At 40.8% G+C, this 21,760-nt stretch overlaps 1 long non-coding RNA gene across 2 annotated transcripts in view; it reads left to right on the top strand.

The window, feature by feature from the left end:
- The first annotated feature begins 18,554 nt into the window (after nt 1-18,554).
- Nucleotides 18,555-21,760, top strand: part of LOC307008377 — a 66,974-nt gene continuing 63,768 nt past the window's right edge. For both annotated transcript variants that reach the window (XR_013799798.1, XR_013799799.1), the window contains exon 1: nt 18,555-18,703. This is a non-coding gene — a long non-coding RNA (uncharacterized lncRNA). The remainder of the gene's footprint in view (nt 18,704-21,760) is intronic.

Here is a 21,760-nt window from a genome sequence, read left to right on the forward strand (position 1 = left end):
TCCACCCATCCACCCATCCACCCATCCATCCATCCATCCATCCAGCCACCCATCCATCATCCATCCAACCACCCATCCACCCATCCACCCACCCATCCACCCATCCATCCATCCACCCACCCATCCATCCACCCACCCATCCATCCATCCACCCACCCACCCATCTACCCATCCACCCACCCATCCACCCACCCATCCACCCACCCACCCATCCATCCATCCATCCATCCACCCACCCACCCATCCACCCATCCATCCATCCACCCACCCACCCATCCACCCATCCATATCCAGGCTTATAAACCTTAAAACTTCAATTTGTAAAACAGACACATAGATTTCTTTGAATTTCTACTTAAATTCAAATTGAAATTCTCAATTCCGTTGAGTAGTACTATGTTTTGGAAGGCCAACACAAAAGGCAATCCATGTTTTGAAAATAATAATAATAATTCAGAATACAGAAAATACATGATGTATTCACCTCCCTTTTAGAGTTCCTTTAAGCATCTATACAAAAAAAACTTTAAATGTTGTGATCTCTTCATCAAGCATCAGTATATCTCATTGTCTTCTCGACACCTCTCTTAGATCAGATCAAAGGAGCAGTTGTGTAGCTTTGCTTTTTTTGCAGCACCTGCTGTACACTGTAAAACACTGCAATGATTCTAACACTGTATGTGGCGATAATGTATTTAAAGTACATTTAAGGGGATGTGGGCGTTTGCAATTGCAGCTATTGTTGGTGAGCTGAGAAGTTGTTTTCTCTGGTGAACTTTAAAGTTAAATTGTCAACTAGGCATAAACAGATATCAACACTCATTATATAAAACTAAACAAGAGAGATAATCAAACAATTTCAGATACATTAAAATAACTATAAATATTGTAAAACAAGTTATCAAAAGTAGCAACAGAAACCATAGCAATAAAATAGAAAATAGAAAATAGTAAAACAGTAAAAAGTACTCAATCACACTATTACAGTTCATGTGTATATGCACAAGGTATGACTGTAATGCAAACAAATAATCAGTGCAGAAAACTTTTTTTTACCACTAGTCACAGTGATTAGCAAATTACACAAAAAAATTTACCAGACAATTTAAATATGAAATAACTCACTATTTAAATGGTATTGAACATAAATGAGCATTAAAATGCAGACAGATGTGAGCTCTGTATGTGCTTTTCACAATCAATTGCTCTTTGAAAGAAATAAACTGAGTGAGCTGAGTAAAATTCTAAGTGCAAAACAACCTGTCGTCTTTGTTTTCAAATGGTTCTTTTTGAAGTGAACCACACTACACACAGACTTGGTAAAGATCACCACTCATATAGAAGACACAATACTGTGCTGAACCCATTGACAGCATCTATAATGTATATTTGTATTATGGGGTTAGATGCTCAAGAATGTATAATCATACTCTAATAAGTGAGTCATTAGTGCCAAATTACCCTCAAAATTTGCTATTCAAGGCACGTGAAGGACATTTTTAAATACCTGACTTATAAGAGTTGACCTTTTTATGAAGATGATTGGAATACTTCACATATAGTAGTTGTTACGAATGTCTTCTTCTCTTAAACCTTACCTCTCATCATAACAAATATGATGAAATATATTAAATATTTTAACTAAATACAAAGGTAGGTGGCAATTCCATCCATCCATCCATTTATCCATTCATCATCCATCCAGGCTTATAAACCTTCAAAAAAAAAAGTCAAGCTAACATTCAAAGTTTAAACTTTCTAAAGCTGTGCATAATACCTAAATATAAAATTATGTCATGAAACTCTAGATGGTACAGGTGGGCAGGTCCTTAACTCAATCTGCTTGCAAGCCAATACGCTTATAAGCTTGCCGTTTGACTTTCAGTTTGCAGCGTGCTGTCAGAAACCCTCCTCCTTCCCCAGCTCCACCTGTATAGATTTGCTATGGGCAATTTATGTATGCTATTGTACAACAGCAGTAAGTCTTACTTGATCATAGCAGTGTGTGTGTTGTGTTATGTATTGGCAGGAAAAAAGTTCTATCAAAGCAAATCTATCTAGCAAAATGTTGAGACATTCTCTCTGTTCCTGTCAGGAAGTAAAACAGTTCTAGCTCTATAATGTCTATCACATTCACAACACCAGTGACCCACATTCTCACACACACACACACACACACACACACACACACACACACACACACACACACACACACACACACACACACACACACACACACACACACACACACACACACACACACACACACACACACACACACACACACACACACACACACACACACACACACACCTCAGCTGAATGAAAATGGGCAGGTACACAAAAAAAGAGGGATATCTGAGACCTTCTGTACGTGTGTATGTTTGTTTGTTTGTTGAAGAGAGAAATTAAGCCAGATAATGAAGTACTTACTGACCAACTTATCTTATTTTCTACTTGTTTGTATTAAGAATTAATATTTCATTTCTACCACATGAATGAAGATTATTAACATTTTTACATTGATTTAGCTGCTTCCAACACTCAGAAAAACAGCTTTTCAGTGCAGCATAAGAAGACTGGAATTCAGAGAAAGGGAGCGAGAGAGATGTTTTCTATGAGCATCTGATCAAAAGAGTCAGAGTAATTAAGCTCCCCTCCAGTCTCAGTGAGAGTGCTCTCCTTTAATTGCTTATATTACTGCAACTTCTGAAACAATTAATTGGAAGCAATCTGAGTAAAATGCAGTTCTCTAGTAATGCCGAGAGTGTGAGAGCGGGTAATATTACACTTTGGTTTGGAAAAATATATGAAACGGTTTATGCACTAGCGTTCACTCTGTATTAAATCCACATTAGCAGACTTGGGTACCTGCTTTTATATGGCCAATAAACAAATGCTATCATCATGCCATCTGTGCTTTGTGAGTCATATAAAATCCTTTGACTGTCATTGATATACATCTCATGTGGGGTGTGCAGTCAAACCGTCGTATACTCAATTTAATGGATGGGATTTTTTTTTTTTTTTTTTTTTTTACACAGGTTTACATAACCATTTGCCTGTAACCTTGACAAGAGTCAAACTGGAACTAGCATAACCAGACTATTGACTGATGGCATGAGGTCCACAATGCACCTTATAATGCCCTCTTAGACCGGAAGAGAGTCTGAATGACAAGTCAAGTGACAAACCACAGTTCATGTTGTTTCAAATAGAGGCTTGCTAATCTCAAATAGAAGATCCCATTAGAACACATGTAAAAAAAAAATTAAAAAAAAAAAAAATCAAATAATGTTTGCATTATTTACATGTTTACACACACACAGCATCATAGAATAAAAGTATAGTTGGTAAAATATATTTTACCAACATATTCTGGTTTCTTTTCTGAGACTGTAATTATGCCTGTAGACTAATTTACTTGCCTTGACTCTTAAATAAAACTTCATAAGACATGATGCCACAAACCTGGATTAATCTGGTAAAACATGTACAATAATAAATAAATAAATCTGATAAAAGCATCTACTAAAGTGATATAAAAGCACTATACAATGTTTGCAAATAAAAAAAAATAACCAAACAACATCTCTAGGATATATAAATAAATAAATCTTACTGTTGTAATAAAATATTAGTACTATAAAATGTTGTTTGCAAATAAATAATAAATAAATAAACTATAATAAAAAAAACTAGCACTATAACTAAAGAAAACAAGCAACATCTGATAATACAGCTAGAAAAAAAGAAAAATTAATTAAATAATACATATTATAAAATAAACTATAATAAATAAACTATTACTCTTAAGTAAATGAATAAGGCAAGCAGCATGTAATACAGCTATAATTAGTACTATAAAATGTTGTTTATAAATAAATGAATAAATGTGGTAAAACATCTACTTTTATATAATGAATATTAGCCCAATCAAAAGTTGTTTGCAAATAAATAAATAAATACATATCTAATTTTGATTTCTCATCAATGGATAAAGGTTCAGTAAGACTTCCGTGTACAGTATACTGTACATCAGTGAATGTGGGCGGTCCTTGGAGACAGAGACTTGACCAGATGAGTAAGGACGAATGGAGACTCTTTTCTTCACACCTCGGCTAAGACTTATTGTTGTGGTTTTGCTACGCACATGCATGGCACACCTGAAGTTGCTCAGACTCAGCTGAATAATTCATTTCTCAAGTCTCTCCCCCTCTCAGGACCAGTCTGACCCTGACCCATAAGGTGCTCTGGGCCAGAGACTAACAGTAAACATAATTAGCAGTGATATTATCCAGAGTTTGGTCATTACACCCACTCAATAACTCTCCCTCTTGGGTCTACATGATGTATGGAGCAGGGTATTCCGAGCCTACACCCGACTAAAGATCAGCAACCAGCACAGAACACACTAAAGTGTGTTTGGAGACGCTGCGAGCATGTATAGGAATTCAAGACAGCGTTATGTGTATTTGAGAAGATCTGTCACTCCTTTCATCCAAAATTGACACAAACTCTAGAAGACTCAGGGAAGACTTTAAAGTACATGATGAGAGACCGTTAGAGATTGCTGAGATCATGCCTGTTTTTTATGTACTTTGTGCAATCTGCTGCCCATAAGCACAACTCAATATCTTAAACGCAATACCCAGGGTCCTATAATATATTACAAGTGTAATCCCATAAGCGTGCAAACGTGGGCCTGTGTGTACAGAAGTGTCTATCTGAACAAATTTGGGACGTCACTGTCTTTTTTTATATACTGAGCACAGGTTCATCGAATCACAATGTACAAAACCCATGAATCAAGCCACAGCACAATAGTGGCACCATGGAGCGCAAACAAAAAGGAGTAGTTTTCTTTTGAAATAGTTGCCTTTTACACTTTAAGTGCAAAAGGATGAGGGTCTTTTCAAAGGTAACTCGAAGCAATAAAACACTATAACGCCTCGCACGTCTCTCGAGGCTTCTCCAGCTCTCGCTTGCCTTCACTTTAGCTCCATTCTAATAAATTAAGGAATCATCGGGGTTACAGGAGGCAGATCGCTCCGCGCACAGGATTTGATTACGCTGTTATTTCCCCCTGCCGTTATTGCTTGGCGTTCACCCGAGGATGAAGTGTTGGATTTGGCGCCGATAAAGGCAGAGAGGTCTGCGGTCGAGGAGGTTGGTACGACAAGAGGTGAGTAGTTCACCGTTAATAAAAGAGAAAAGGCGGAATCTCAGTGGCAATGGAAAAAATGAGTGAACTTTGGATAACAGACGGAGCGAGTAAAAATCAATCGAACACCACCCCTAACTGATTGTCTGATATCATGTGTCTTTTGCCAAGATAATGGACACAGATTTGTTGCAGAGATAATTTTTGATTGTTTATCTGCTTAAATGGACAATAATTCAAATAAACACCAGGGCTAGGTCAAGATAGGTCAGATTTGTAGGCTGCTGTATGGGTCATGCCCATATTTTCACAATTTCAAGCTAAAACATGTTTTTCCTATACTAGAAATTAACATATACTTTGCACTGCAGTGCTGGGTACAACTGATTAATCTGGATTACGTAATCAGATTACACAAATTAAGTACGTGGCAGTAAATTATTCATAATTAATTGCTTATACTCATTTTATCTTTTAAAATTGCCTTTCTAAAAACGCCTACAGCTTATATACATTCAGAAAGTATTCCAGAATTATAGTAATGAGCTGATCACTGAAACCTGAGACCCACACAGCATTTGATCACTGGGTTTACAGAAATCATTTCACTTTTAACAAGTGTTTTCCCAACATTGCAGCACTGCTTATCTAATCTGCTCCTGACAAACATATTAATTATCATTTTAATTATCACTCAGTGAGTCATTTAACCGTGTATTACTGTCTTTTGAAGGCTTTTGCCCTTCAGACCCACTCAAATGTACAAGGTCATATTTCATGTAATGGAGGGATTTTTTTTGTTACTGAACCATTTTGACCAAATATATTTATTTGAAGTATTCCCTGAGATGTTAAGTTAAGAAGTTAAACATAAAATGAAGACAATAGTAATACTAATACAATTAAGTGCAATGTTATCTAATGTCAGTGGTCACATGACATGCAAGTAAACAAAAATTTTATATTTATTTTTATTGTTTTATTTTAAAATTCTTTATTTTAAAGTAAATTTTAAAATATTTAATTACTTAAAAGCTTTTCATTAAACTCACGATCCCCAGTCTGGGAAACCCTGACATAATATGTAATGCACTTTGTGTTGTTATTACAAAGAATGGAATATATAAAAAAAAAATTCTATATGGTACAATATATTATTATACAAATATACTGTTCAAATCAATGTGATAAATTAGGTTAAAATTAATAAGTTAGGTCAAATGTAATCACAAAGTCTGATTATATTACCTTAAATGAGTAATATAAAACAAAAAATTCTGTCATGTAATTTGGAATCAGTAACGGACTACAATTTGTGTGAGTGAGTGAGTGTCACATTGTTAATGTGTTTTCTGTTGTTTCCATGGACTTTTAGGTTGTTTTTCTCATTCAGTGTTTTTCTTCATCTCTGTCGTCATTTTCATTAGTTCATTTTCATCACCTGTCTAGTTAATCAGTTAATCACCCTTCATTGTCATCACCTGTTGTACCCTCGTCATCCTCTGTGTATTTAAGTTCCTGTCTTTCTCCTTTCAGTTGTCGGTCAATGTTTGTTTATGTTACGTTGTATGGAGAGTGTTACCCTTGCCTGTACCAGTTTTGTTTAAGTTTTATTATAGTAAAAGTTTGAATTGGAACCTTAGGCCTCTGCCTGTCTTCATCCGCACCATACCCGTGACAGATTGACCGACCCAAAAAGTAATGGAGGAGGACGCAATGGAGGCATTTCTGTTTAATCAGAATGGGAGTTCATTGGAGGAGTTTGTGGAAGTTTACCTTCATCTTCATCAGGATGTTTACTGGGAGGAGGAGTTTTTGAAGCAACGGTTCTGGAGAGGACTTGATGATCCACTAGCCCAGATATTGCTGCTCAGGGACTTAGATAGACCTTTTATTGAGTTTATGGACAGAGCACTTTGGGTGTGTGGTTCCTCACTCACTGTGGGAGACATCCAGCCAGATCTTCGCGTCCAGCCAGATCTTCGCGTCCAGCCAGATCTTGAGCCCGCTGACCCTGCGCCAGAGCCCTCGTCGCTGCCCAGCACAGAGCCCTCGTCGCTGCCCAGCACAGAGCCCTCGTCGCTGCCCAGCACAGAGCCCTCGTCGCTGCCCAGCACAGAGCCCTCGTCGCTGCCCAGCACAGAGCCCTCGTCGCTGCCCAGCACAGAGCCCTCGTCGCTGCCCAGCACAGAGCCCTCGTCGCTGCCCAGCACAGAGCCCTCGTCGCTGCCCAGCACAGAGCCCTCGTCGCTGCCCAGCACAGAGCCCTCGTCGCTGCCCAGCACAGAGCCCTCGTCGCTGCCCAGCACAGAGCCCTCGTCGCTGCCCAGCACAGAGCCCTCGTCGCTGCCCAGCACAGAGCCCTCGTCGCTGCCCAGCACAGAGCCCTCTTCGCTGCCCAGCACAGAGCCCTCATCGCTGCCCAGCACAGAGCCCTCATCGCTGCCCAGCACAGAGCCCTCATCGCTGCCCAGCACAGAGCCCTCATCGCTGCCCAGCACAGAGCCCTCATCGCTGCCCAGCACAGAGCCCTCATCGCTGCCCAGCACAGAGCCCTCATCGCTGCCCAGCACAGAGCCCTCATCGCTGCCCAGCACAGAGCCCTCATCGCTGCCCAGCACAGAGCCCTCATCGCTGCCCAGCACAGAGCCCTCATCGCTGCCCAGCACAGAGCCCTCATCGCTGCCCAGCACAGAGCCCTCATCGCTGCCCAGCACAGAGCCCTCATCGCTGCCCAGCACAGAGCCCTCATCGCTGCCCAGCCCAGAGCTTCCTGCACCGCTGGTCCCGTCCAGCCCAGAGCTTCCTGCACCGCTGGTCCCGTCCAGCCCAGAGCTTCCTGCACCGCTGGTCCCGTCCAGCCCAGAGCTTCCTGCACCGCTGGTCCCATCCAGCCCAGAGCTTCCTGCACCGCTGGTCCCGTCCAGCCCAGAGCTTCCTGCACCGCTGGTCCCGTCCAGCCCAGAGCTTCCTGCACCGCTGGTCCCGTCCAGCCCAGAGCTTCCTGCACCGCTGGTCCCGTCCAGCCCAGAGCTTCCTGCACCGCTGGTCCCGTCCAGCCCAGAGCTTCCTGCACCGCTGGTCCCGTCCAGCCCAGAGCTTCCTGCACCGCTGGTCCCGTCCAGCCCAGAGCTTCCTGCACCGCTGGTCCCGTCCAGCCCAGAGCTTCCTGCACCGCTGGTCCCGTCCAGCCCAGAGCTTCCTGCACCGCTGGTCCCGTCCAGCCCAGAGCTTCCTGCACCGCTGGTCCCGTCCAGCCCAGAGCTTCCTGCACCGCTGGTCCCGTCCAGCCCAGAGCTTCCTGCACCGCTGGTCCCGTCCAGCCCAGAGCTTCCTGCACCGCTGGTCCCGTCCAGCCCAGGGCCTTCGCCGCTGGTCCCGTCCAGCCCAGAGCCTTCGCCGCTGGTCCCGTCCAGCCCAGGACCGCCTTCGCCGCTGGCCCGGGTCAGCTCAGAGTCCTCTTCGCCGCGGGTCCAGTCCAGTGCTGACCTCCCCAAGAAAATTTTGGGGGGGGGCAATAAGTCCTCTGAGGGGATCGTGGAGGCCCTTCCGACACGGTCGCCATGGCCGCCCGAAGGGTCCTCTCCGCCATGGCCGCCCGAAGGGTCCTCACCGCCATGGCCGCCCGAAGGGTCCTCACCGCCATGGCCGCCCGAAGGGTCCTCACCGCCATGGCCGCCCGATGGTCCCGTCCAGCCCAGGGCCTTCGCCGCTGGTCCCGTCCAGCCCAGAGCCTTCGCCGCTGGTCCCGTCCAGCCCAGGACCGCCTTCGCCGCTGGCCCGGGTCAGCTCAGAGTCCTCTTCGCCGCGGGTCCAGTCCAGTGCTGACCTCCCCAAGAAAATTTTGGGGGGGGGCAATAAGTCCTCTGAGGGGATCGTGGAGGCCCTTCCGACACGGTCGCCATGGCCGCCCGAAGGGTCCTCTCCGCCATGGCCGCCCGAAGGGTCCTCACCGCCATGGCCGCCCGAAGGGTCCTCACCGCCATGGCCGCCCGAAGGGTCCTCACCGCCATGGCCGCCCGAAGGGTCCTCACCGCCATGGCCGCCCGAAGGGTCCTCACCGCCATGGCCGCCCGAAGGGTCCTCACCACCGTGGCCGCCCGAAGGGTCCTCACCGCCATGGCCGCCCGAAGGGTCCTCACCGCCATGGCCGCCCGAAGGGTCCTCACCGCCATGGCCGCCCGAAGGGTCCTCACCGCCATGGCCGCCCGAAGGGTCCTCACCGCCATGGCCGCCCGAAGGGTCCTCACCGCCATGGCCGCCCGAAGGGTCCTCACCGCCATGGCTGCCCGAAGGGTCCTCACCGCCATGGCCGCCCGAAGGGTCCTCACCACCATGGACGCCTGAGGGTCCGTCTGCTCCGCCATGGCCACGCCCTCATCCTGCTCCGCCCTGGCCACCTGCACGTCCTGCTCCGCCCTGGAGGCTTCCTGTTCCAGATCGGCCACCTGTTCATCAGCCTCCAGGGCGCCCACCCTCCCACCCCTTTGGATGTTTTACGGCGCGAGGACGCGCCTGGGGGGAGGGGGGGGTTCTGTCACATTGTTAATGTGTTTTCTGTTGTTTCCATGGACTTTTAGGTTGTTTTTCTCATTCAGTGTTTTTCTTCATCTCTGTCGTCATTTTCATTAGTTCATTTTCATCACCTGTCTAGTTAATCAGTTAATCACCCTTCATTGTCATCACCTGTTGTACCCTCGTCATCCTCTGTGTATTTAAGTTCCTGTCTTTCTCCTTTCAGTTGTCGGTCAATGTTTGTTTATGTTACGTTGTATGGAGAGTGTTACCCTTGCCTGTACCAGTTTTGTTTAAGTTTTATTATAGTAAAAGTTTGAATTGGAACCTTAGGCCTCTGCCTGTCTTCATCCGCACCATACCCGTGACAGTGAGTGAGTGAGTGCATGATGTATCATTAATGTTTTTAATTATGCGTACAGCTTGTTACTGCATTGCAATGTTTCCTTAAAAAAACTTATTTTTTTTCTATACACCTATAAGGTTACTGCATTGAGCTATACATAATTAAAACAGAAATAATATGTAGATCTGTTTTTATTCAAATTGTTTAAGCTTGTAACAACACACATATAAATGTAACAAATGTAAGATGCATGACAATTTAGATCTGGCCTGATAAGACAAATGACATCAACTGGGTCATTTTACTGTTGAACTATGATTTCATAAAGGTAATCTGTTTTCCCGTTGAAACAATATTTCTGCAGTTATGCCAACTGACTTATGAATTTAGCCTACCTTGAAAAATGAAAAGAAATGGCCTCACATGATGTGTTCAGCATGTTTTTCATTTACACTTCATAAAGATATGCACACACACACACACACACACACACACACACACACACCAACTCATAAGAAATTAATGAGAGCAAAGAGACGAGAACTAAGGAGCCATGCAGGGTAGATTTACAGAATGTCGGTAAAATGGGGGAAATTCTCTTCAGCCTCGCTTTAAACAAAAGCATTACAGTAAGACAGTTAACCTTGACCCTACTGTCCCATCTCTGAGATCTGCCTGTTTTTCCAAGCACATATGATTGACAGCCGTACACAGACACACAAGAGCTTGCAGGCTCTTGCTGTGGAAAGACGCAGCACACAATGACAAAGACTTTGAAAAGATATTTCAAAATACAGTGTTTCCACTTTTTTTATGCCCAGCAAAAGTTGTACACACACAGACAAAGAGTCTTTCTCACTCACTCTCGCACTCACTCAAAAAAAGAAAAGAATAAAGATTTGAAATAGAATTATTTATGGTCTGCCGCACTAAGTAAAAATCAATCCTCTATTTTAGAAATAGGATACGCAGATGAATTAAAGCTTAATGAGGTTTTCCGGGCAAAGCCTGCAGACGCTTTACATGAGTCCACAATGGAAGTCAAAATCAGCGTTTGTGTCTCTGAAGTGCCGCCCATCAATAACACCTCTCCTAAATAATATTTATTTATCATGTTTAGTCTGTTTGTGTAGCTACATCTCTAAAAATGAGAACCACACTTTAATAATGCTCCACAAAACAAGAGCACACTTGCAAATGGAAAGATTTAGCAAAGACTGTAGTGCAAAAGTTGTGATCAAATAAGGAATTTGTTTTTGATTTGTGGATTAGTAATTTCTTTTAACGCTTGTTTTGGTAGTTTACTATAGGATGAAAAAAGTGGGGAAACACATTAAATAACCTTCTTGCTCTGATTCTCTGTTATTGATCAGCCAGCCTCCAGCTCATATTCTTGCCCATAAACAAATCACTGTTGTGTCATAAAGGATTATGGATTTTTACATTAGTTTATTTAAGTCAGTGACGATGATTATAATAAATGTCAGACTCCAAGATAATCTATTTTTAATTAGGAAGAAATTGAAAATGTTTAGGAGGCATATATTGTTTTCTACGAACTTTGTCATTGAATTACACAGCAAATGAGAGTGGTTTAGTAGTTCAGCCCCGGTTTAGTCCTTAATCTTTTCTGCAGAGCAAATAAATAAAATGTGTGTGAGTGGGAGAGACAGAGAGAGACGGAGAGACAGAGCTGTGAGGATAAGCAATGGTTTTCAAAGAATGTTATCACATTTTGCTTTTTATTTTGCCTTCTCAATGCATGAATTCCCACTGAAAAGTGCAGCGGAAAGCTATAATTAGTATAATAATAATGATAATAGCAATTATTATTAATATTGCAAACTAATACATTCAGACAAATGTCACAAAAGATGTTAGTCTAAACTGTTTTTTATTTTAACTAAAGTCTGAAATGAATTCAACACATATTGGCTATCAGAAAATCTTAAAATTCTACAACTGATCAATATGGCTGGGAGAAATTAATCCATAATAAGTTTCTCATCAAAGGTTGTGATTTATCATCCTGTCCATACACTTTTCTGCATCATGAATGCTCTTCGCAGCTCTCGGATATGGTTAAAAAATACTGAATGTGTCTACTTAAATGTGAACCAATTTAACAGCTTTGCAGGAAATGTGTCTCTAAACACATTCATTCTCAGCCTCATACATAAACACAGGCACAGTGAAAGGATTCACTCTCTCAGCTCTGAATAAGGAGAGGTGAAAAAAATAGCACCTCATGCATTAAGGTGTGCTGAACATCTTCTACAATGTTATTGACCTTACTTTCCATCATACTTTCTTTAGCTGTCTAACTGACTGTGTGAAAAATGTTCCAACTTATTGTCAAATCTAGCGTTACACTCCCTCGGTTCTTGGCTCAAATTAATGTCTCTGTTTGTGTGTCTACAGTACATATGCTTAGCACTCAAGTATGAAATTATAAAATTTATGATCAGCATCAAAGGTGATTTATATTTTTCTTCTCTGTGTCAAACAGTTTGGTAATGCCACAAACAACAATTTACAATCTTCAGAAACACGCACAGACGCACACCCACACACACACACACACACACACACACACACACACACACACACACACACACACACGCAGCAGTAATGTTCTCTATAATCAAAAGAGGCCAATAACAGTGCGGTAAAGGTGTTCCACTTGCACATTTCCTCGGAATGCCTATTTTATAAGATGCCCTGAGCAACAAATTTAGCGAGGTATGAAGAGCAAGCCTAATGTATCAAGGTTACACAGCAAAAAGAACCAAGAAAAATGAATAAATTAATTTTAATTCAATAATTAAGCTAGAAAACTGCAATAACATAATTTGATGGGGAAAAGGGACCTTGAACATGAACCAGAACCCGAATCACAACCAAAATTAAAAACAAAAACCAGAATCAGAAATACACAGAATTAAACAAGAACCAAAAAAAATTAATAACACGTGTGTGGCGAGCAGGACGAGGTCGAGGGACGTGAGAGATACGAGACCGGTGCGTCGCGCAGGTGTCGCTCGTCATCAGTAATCACGCCACCGGTCTCGCGCCGCTCTCACGTCCCTCGACCTCGTCCTGCTCGCCACAACGTGCAACTCACCAAATGTTCACTTTAATCCACAACAAGGCCTAAATATGACAGTAATTGGTAAAGTGGAAATAATAATACAGGGGAGAAAAGAAGCTTCAAAATAAAAGACACGTCTAGATTGTCACTCTGAAATAAAAGACACGAAAGAAAAAGATAAAAGATTAAAAAAAAAAAAAAAAAAAAAAAAATCCAAATAAGTCATTACACCATGCAACATATATAAAACATGCTAATAATAATTTTGGGTAAAACCAATAAAAATGGAACATATTTTTTTTATAAAAATATATTTTTTAATACATTGACAGATCTTTATTATGCACATAAATTAATAGGATGTGTTGCTCTTATATATATATATATATATATATATATATATATATATATATATATATATATATATATATATATATATATATATATATACAGTATATATATAAGAGCAACACATCCTATTAATTTATGTGCATAATAAAGATCTGTCAATGTATATATATATATATAGATACACACACATATATATACATAGGCTATATACACATATATACACATAAAATAATAGGATGTGTTGCTCTTATATATATATATATATATATATATATATATATATATATATATATATATATATATAAACACACACACACACACACACACACACACACACACATATATATATATATTTATTTTTTTATTTTTCAAAGTACAAGGGTGGTCAGCCATCTGATCTGAAAGTGAGGTGAAAGTGAAAGTAAATGATGGTCTAACACTGTGCAATGATATAGGTGAGGGTGATATAATATACTAATTTATAAACATTTAGTGCACTTTATATATAATTACATTCTCTTTTTTATTGTTGTACATTATAGCATATTTATAGGCCTATGTCCAACAAAAGCCAAAGGTCCTCAATGACGTCTTTTAGGAAGTGACATCACTTTGGAGGGAAAAGCATCAGTACAGTATGTAGCCTGTTAGCGAATGTTTTTTATTGTTTCTGTGATATTAGTTTGTATTTGTGTGGCATTAGTTGGTGATGACTATCAGTTAGTTTGATGACTATCAAAAGCTGACATGTTTATGTGAACTATAGTTGTCAGTCCCTCATGAGTAACTTGCCTTTTACTTACATTCTGCTCTTTGTTTTGACATCATGTAACAGCTTGGCTAAAACATAATTCTGAACGTCTGGTGTATCTTTTTAAAGAAATACTTAAATTATAATGTGTGAAGCATATTCGTTAATTAAAAAAAAAGAGTTTAAAATTCACTGCCTAAGAGTAATAGGAGCCAAAATATATCCTTATATACTGCTAATCAAACTACATTTATTTCTGAGGCCTTGCATACCCCCAAAAGTAGATGTATTGTCGATAGACTAATTGGTTATTTGGAGACAGGATAAGTTGTGTGGATGTGTTTGGCCTGTTGTGGAGAGATGTTAATTGATAGCACCTGATGAAAGGAACTGATATCCCATTGATTTGGAAGCACTCACCCAGAAATGCCCATCTGTGTATACATGTGCTTATGTGTGTACACGTGCACGATCCATCCTTGTGCGAGAGCAAAAAGGCCCACTGATGATGGCCAATTTCCTTGAGACTCCGCATGGATGATAACATAGAAGCTCTTTCAAATGTAAATGCATCTGACACACACATGCGCACAAAGAGAATTGTAAACACACATCAGCAGCAGAAGCAGCAGGTGAGAAGGGACAGTACGCGGTGGCTTTAGCAGATGCCGGCAGTCAGATTACTGCTGTTCAATTGTGAGATTGAACAAAGAGAGCACCGATTGGGCATCCCATATGGAGCATAACTACACAAGCAGGAATGATCACATACAGAGGGAAAAAATCTAAGCAAAGTTGAATGAGGCACTCAAGTAAACAAGCATCCCCAGCAAGGCAACGGTCTCAAAATGCATGTCATACACAAGGCAGTTCTTGGCATCACTTAAATCTTTTTCACAGCTATGCAAGCAAATTGTTGTTGTTCCACTGTTTCTATTCCGTAGCCTGGGAGACTTAATGGAGGTCTGGTTGTTGCATTTCATTCACGTATAAATGTTTGTCTCAGATGAGACATTTGTTTACACGTAGCCTACTGAATGTAGTTAATGTATGGAGTTAATGAATGTGATTGTAGATTTCTGTATCTTGGACCGTTTGAGACACTAGACACGTTTCCATCCACTTGTCAATCGAATTATCTGAAGTTCGGTAAAAAAATTCATGCGAATAAAGCTGGTGAAAGTGTGTTTCCATCCAACGGCTTTAAAGCGGATAAAAACCTGTGCGTAATGACGTCACATGCTGTTTTGCGATCAAATTGGTATATCGAATTGATTTGAGACATTTTAAGGTGTTTCCATTCATTTTCGCACTGAATCGCACCACATTGAACCCAACATTTGCGAACAAAGTTTTGCTGGGCAAAATGGATTCATTATTTATTCGGCAAATAATGTTTCCATCAGCGTTTATCGCATTTATTAGCGTTTTTATTTAAAATTCATGAAATTCAATCGAATTTTACTGTTTCCATAAGGCATTTTTCATTCGATATCACTTAATTCGGATAAAAACTTGTGGATGGAAACTGTTGAAATCATGCCCCGATAGTCTAGAATGCAAGAGTGTTCATCATTACTGAGCTAAGGTTTATTTTCTGGAATTTGTACTTGTGCAGTGTAAATGTAACTCGTATATTAGGCTATACATAGCTTGATATATTGAGTAAAAATTTGTCGCTTAAGTATTAAAGGAACACTCCACTTTTTTTGGAAATAGGCTAATTTTCCAAACTCCCCTAGAGTTAAACAGCTGAGTTTAACCGGTTTTGAATCCATTCAGTCGATCTCCGGGTCTGGCGGTAGCCTAGCACTTTTAGCATATAGCATAGATCATTGAATCTGATTAGACCATTAGCATCTCTCTCAAAAAAAAAAATACTAAAGTGTTTAGATATTTTTCTTATTTAAACCTTGACTCTTCTATAGTTCTATCGTGTACTAAGACCGACAGAAAATTAAAGTTGCGATAGGAACTACTCTCATTCCTGCGTAATAAGGAACTGCTGCCATGCATGAGTGCAGCAGGCGCAATGATATTACGCACGTAATTTCCAGTCACGTTGGAAGTTACCTAGCTGGGGACTATTTTCAGGCACTTTATAATATCATTGTGCCTATAATGTTCCACTTTCCTATGCTATCTCAATTTATAAATAAAATCCAACTAAGCTTCTTTCTTTTTTTCCCCTTTTTTTTTTCATCAAAGCATGCTATGTTTATTTTCATAGCACCTAAAAGATGTCAACTGAGATCTGAAGTCTTAGCCATGATATGTGCAGGGTGAGACGGGTGCACCTGTGCCTGCCCGCACCTGCACACTAATTAAGACAGTCAAGCTGTCACTCACCTCACCTGTCAATCACTGAGCTATAAGGTTGTCCCAATGGGAGTAACCCCCTTAGAAAATAAGCTCAATTCACACCTCATTATAATTTAATAGATGATTTAACACTCTTAATAGGGTTGCACAGTGGAAGTAGGCTTTGATAAAGAAGCAAAAAATAACACATGCTCTCTTTCTCTCTCTCTGAAGTACAATTAATGCTTTGTTGAAAGATTAACTTTGTCTAGTACAATTCAGGTCGTAATCTTTTGGAGAGAAAAGACTAAACTGGTTTGTGATCAGTAGTCTCACTTTAATTTAAAGTGATCTGTGGTTTGATAATAATTATGGCAGGCTCTCAAAGCATTCATAAATAACTTATCAGCTCATACAGCATCTTTCTCATTCCCAGACTTCAGATTTAAAGGGCATCTCTGTTTGCTTCAATCCTTGATGCCAGCATTGTATCGATTTTCAGTGAAGGTGAAGCATACTGAATTAAAGACACAGACAGTATTATGTGTTCTCTATGTTGAGCAGTTTTATATTTCTGTATTATTTATATAATATTATAATTTGTACTAATGATTTGAATTGGCTTTTATTTTAATTTTTTATTTTGTGCTTTTGTCATTTTTAAACAAATTTCTACATAACTTTAATTTTATTTCAGTTTTAGTTCATTTTAGTATTTCATCTTAAATGAAAATTAATTAAAATAAGTTTTTCATCTAATAATGATTAGTACACACTATGGATTAGTAAGGTACGGAAGCTGCCATTATTTGGTCAAAACACTGAAACATAATAATCTTAGTGTTTTTAAAAATCTACCAATATATATATATATATTAATAAATAAAAAATAACTATTACTATATCTATTATCTTTCAGCTGACAAACTACTGTATTCCACCATTTGTACATTCGGAGCACAGGTGCCCCATGTCAACTGCATCCGAAGGCCAGGCAAGATAAACATCAAATCGCTTTGTGTGAGGAGCAACATTCAGCGAGTCATATTTTATATTGGGCAGAGGGTTGCACTGCATGCACTGCTGCTTTGGTTCATATCCACCGAGAAGCATGTAACCTTTATGTGACCTCGCTTGTTTTCCAGTCCAGTTTCCCATGATGCTTGGGACCCATGGGAATTGTCATTCATCTATATCTATTAGCTAATTCAATTAAAGAAAGAAGGGTAATGAGTGGGGGGTCTTAAAACATCCATCTCATTAAAACATGGTAGTAGATAATAACACGAATCAATGACAGAAGACAAACAGTAGCCTATACTTCATTGAATGCTGAATCATGTTAGCCCTATGGAATGATCCATCCTAATGCCACACATATTGTGTGTGTATATATACTTTGCTGTGATATACAGAAACAAATAAAATAAACTACATCCATTTTATACAGAACATATTTGATCTGAATCTGTCCTTTATTGGTAGTTGAATTTTTTAACAATATAATTTGTATTTCTTTTTCTTTTTACATTTATCTTCATTTAAAATATAAAATATATATTTTTGAACTGACGTGATATTGATGTCGCTGATTCATGAACGAATCAATCTTTTGTTTTGAACTGATTTTTTTTCCATGAACCTGTTGAATCGGTTTGCAAATTGTACTGAGCAATTCGAGAATTGGACTGATCCATATGCAACTGTTCTCGAGTTAAACAACTCACTTCAATAATCCGGTCGGAGTAGATCTACAGTTAATTTACTAACTATGTTTATGTAAATAAGCTTCGCGCTCTGCGGGCCTCATTCACGCACAACGTGATATGCTAATGAAGGGACGCCTCTCGCGGTTCAAACAAACAGCAACCGCAGACCGCGTTCGTCATTACGTTGTGCGTCAGGTTTGGCGCAAGTCGACTTGCGAACGGTTGTCTGCCAGCTAGTTATTTTCGTCGATAAAGTTTAAAATATGGATATTTCTCCTACACAAACGCTTCGCTTCACTTCAGAAGACCTTTATTAACCCCCGCAGAGCTCTCATGAATGCACTTTGATGGACTTCCAAAGACAGACAGACAGCCATTCACTCCCATTATCAAGCTTGGAAGAGCCAGGACGATTGTTAATATAACTCCGATTGTCTGAAAGAAGAATGTCAAATACACCTAGGATGGCTTCAGGGTGAGTCATGAGCAAATTTTAATTTTTGGGTGAACTAACGTTATCCGTTTAATGCTGGTTCCTGCGTTTATTCATATTTGTATGCGTTTATTAGCCTAATAATATTATTCAAGTAAGCAATAATGTAGTCCTACTCGAGACTGTGTGCTGCATCGTGAATAAGAGCGTTGCAACCCCTTCAGCCGTGACTTATTCTCGATGCAACAATATAGGCAGTGGGCCAAGTCTGTTTTTCTCCTTTAGTTTTCGATTTGATAGATCTCCTCCAGGGAACTGGTTAATTTTTTATAACTGGCTTTATAAATTGTTGTTGAGCACATTACTGCTTGTTTCCAACGTCAATTGTTGCACATTAAAAATATAACGTAGATATAATCTCGCTAGCTAACCACAAAATGTTAGCCGGAGTAAGAACCAATCAAAGCTCGTGTTGTTACCTTGTCAACTTGAGTTGACCAATCACGTCATTATTTGAACCGGTGCCCAAAGACCCGGATGTGAACTGAACTCGCGGGCGCGGCGGCCGGTCAGTGGCGAGTCCTCCGTTTTTTGGCTACAGTGTATGGCTGCACCACACATCGTGGAAACGGTAGGTAACTGATTAGCACTAGCATTATCTGAAACATTGTAAAAAGTTTGAATGCATTGGTCTTGGCATATGTTCGCCGAATACTACACACGTGGGTAATGCTAAGCTATTTGTCGTTTTAAATGTAGTATACGGCAAGTGGGCTAGTGTTAGCACCTGAAGTAACTTTGTATGGTAGGATCAGCTTTTTTTTCTGTGGATACCGCAAGCTAATTATTTATTTAACTGTGTGTTGTAAAGAGTTTATCAAGGGCTTATTTGCATTTGTCTTAAAATGTTGACTATGACACTGAAGGTTTATTTTTTTCGTCCAGAAGAAGAAAGTTGTAAAGTTTTTTTTCTATCGTTCAGCCCCTTCCGTGTAACTAGCTAACAGTAATATGAATTTATCTTATTTGAAGTGAAGCTTATGTACTGCGAGAGTATTTCCCAAACATCTCCAGGAGTAAGTTACACGATACACGTTGTCCTGCCTGTTTTAGACATCTCCCTGCTCCAACACAGATGATATAAACAGCTTCCATAGTTAATAATGAGTTGACCGTTTGAATCAGCTATGTTGGGGCAGGGAGAGATCTAAAACACACACGGTTATATAGTTAGCTTACGTTATCTCCTGATTCCTGTCTAATCGCACATTGTATTTTGTATATTTTGCATGCGTTTCCTCTCCTGATGGTGAAGCCGACATCTGAAGGGCAGAAGGCAGATGTTCTTGGAACACCTCACTTGGGTGAAGTAGGCAACGCATTAACGGTATCTCCATGAGGCAACGTCCACGTTGGATTTATTTTGTATAGTTGGCTAATGTTATAGTAAGGCAAACATTAGATCAGGGGTTTTCAAAGTCTGAGACTGCGTGCCTTCAAACAAAGCGTGGGAAACGACGTGCCCCCCACCACATTTTTAGTTTACTTGGTAAGTTTCGCTCAATTCCTGGATGCCTTTGGGATCATAATTATATATTTTTTATCCCATAGGCACTCAACATTTGAGCCAAAATAGCCTAATATTGCTGAACATAACTTCTTACTGCACCAAACAGTTATAAACAAAGGTCTGTCCTAAGGCATTTATTAGTTTCAGCCTGATGAGGGGAAAACAGTTCCCAAAAAGTACTGTATCTGAACTCTCACACATGTGGGCTATTCTGTGTGATCTCCTTTTGATAACTAATGCAAGTAATGTAATAGTTTCACTTCCATTGATCCTCCCCTGAAACTGTTTGGAGGCTCGCCACACACTTTGAAAACCCCTGAGTTAGATTATCAACGGCTAACTAGGGCTATTTAGTGAATTTACAACACCAGACAAAAACAAACTTTTTAACCAGATTAACTTTTATTAGTGTCATGTTATTTAAAGATGTACTCAGGCCATGGCTGCACGCTCACAATGTTGTGTGTTTCATCCTTAGACAGCGTTGGTGCAGTTCCTACATATGGCGCTTTTCCACTGCATGGTACGGTATGGCACGGCACGCTTTGGTGCTTTTCCACTGCATGGTACTTTTCCACTGCATGGTACGGCTCGGTACGGCACAGCACGCTTTGGCGCTTTTCCACTGCATGGTACGGTACGGCTCGGTTCGGTACGGCTCACTTATGGCGCATTTCCACTGCATGGTACGGTACGGCTCGCTTTAAATGGTACCACCTCTGTTGAGGTTCCAAGCGTACCGTACCGATACTAAATGTGACGTGAAAACACTGCAGATCACTGATTGGTCAGACAGAATCGTCACTTCAGCGTCATTGTATTTGCGACACGAGACACTAAACCCGCTAGATGTAAATAGCCAGACAACAGCCAACGTGGTAGCACCTGTTTTTAGAGTATTTACTTGACAAAAGAGGTTAAAAAAAAATCAAACAAGAAATGGCTGAATCGTGGTCAGTGGACGAGGTGCAGATGTTCCTCTCGTTGGTTGCCGAGGAGTGGATCCAGCGAGAGCTGGATGGGGCAACACGGAATGAAAAAGTGTTCCAAGAAGTAGCACAGCTCTTAGCCGCACACGGCTACCACCGGACCTACAAACTTAAAAAGAAAAAAAAAAAAGAAAAAAAGTGACTACCGAGCCAGTAGAGGCGGCAACTATTAACGATCAGTCCCACCCACTTTGAAGCGGTACTAACTGCAGTGGAAAAGCAACCGAGCTAAAGCGAACCGAACCATGCCGTACCGAGTCGAGTCGTACCACGCAGTGGAAAAGTGAAGCGAGCCGAACCGTTCCGAGCTGAACCGAGCCGTACCATGCAGTGGAAAAGCACCAATAGACACATGTCTGTGCATGGTAGCTGGTGCTTTCTACATGTGCAGTTCCCCCCCACACATTGTAATGCTTTGCACTGGCAATGCACAAGCTCCAAGACACTTTTTGGTGCTGGTGGAAATGTCATCCAATGAACTGCATAGAATTCCCCCTCGATCCTCCATCCATGCTGCATTGGGGGAGGTATGTCTGGCAG

Source organism: Phoxinus phoxinus (genome assembly GCF_949152265.1).
Source record: "Phoxinus phoxinus genome assembly, chromosome: 12".
In the NCBI taxonomy this organism is placed as follows: Eukaryota; Metazoa; Chordata; class Actinopteri; order Cypriniformes; family Leuciscidae; genus Phoxinus; species Phoxinus phoxinus.